The following is a 708-nucleotide window of genomic DNA, read 5'->3' as shown; positions in this document are numbered from 1 at the left end:
TTTTTTTTTTTTTTGTCGGAGCTCAATGAATGAAAAGTGAGGAGGAAAAGGCAAAAAAAAACATATATATATACTTATTTAATTTATATATGTTTTTTTCCCCTCTTCTGCTTGGGGGTATGTGAGGGAATTTCACCTTCCTGTTTCTGCAGGAAGTAAACCGCATTTAGATAAATTAAAAAGAAGGAAGAATAAATGTTTGAATCGGTGAATGAACGAAAGAGTGAAGAAATGGAGAAGTTATGGATACGGAACAACACTGCGCATAGAAATTTTTTCAATAAAGAAAAACTTTTCCACCTCCCCACCCCTTTCCATCATTTATTTCCTCTTTACTTTTTCTTCTTCAACGAAATTTGTTAAATGTGTTATTGTTGATATTATTACTATTACTATTACTATTATTGTCATTATTGCTATTATTATTGTTGTTGTTATTACTGTTAATGCTGTTACCACTTATGTTGTCGTTATTATTATGTTTTTTTTTTTCGTTTGACCGCTCATTTATTACTGTTGAGGTATTTCCACCTTATGTGAGCGAACGGCTTTGATAAAGTGGTGAAAGTGCCAAGAACTGTAATATAAGTTTTATTATGACAGTATTGACAATAATGATGACAACACCAACAACAATAATAATAATAATTCATATGATAGTTGTAACAGCAATAATTTGTAACAACAGTTACAATATTGACAAATAAG

Source organism: Trypanosoma equiperdum (assembly GCF_001457755.1).
Source record: "Trypanosoma equiperdum strain OVI genome assembly, contig: ctg_1711, whole genome shotgun sequence".
Classification (NCBI taxonomy): Eukaryota; Euglenozoa; class Kinetoplastea; order Trypanosomatida; family Trypanosomatidae; genus Trypanosoma; species Trypanosoma equiperdum.
The sequence above is the reverse complement of the archived record's forward strand: the minus strand, read 5'-3'. Positions refer to the sequence as shown.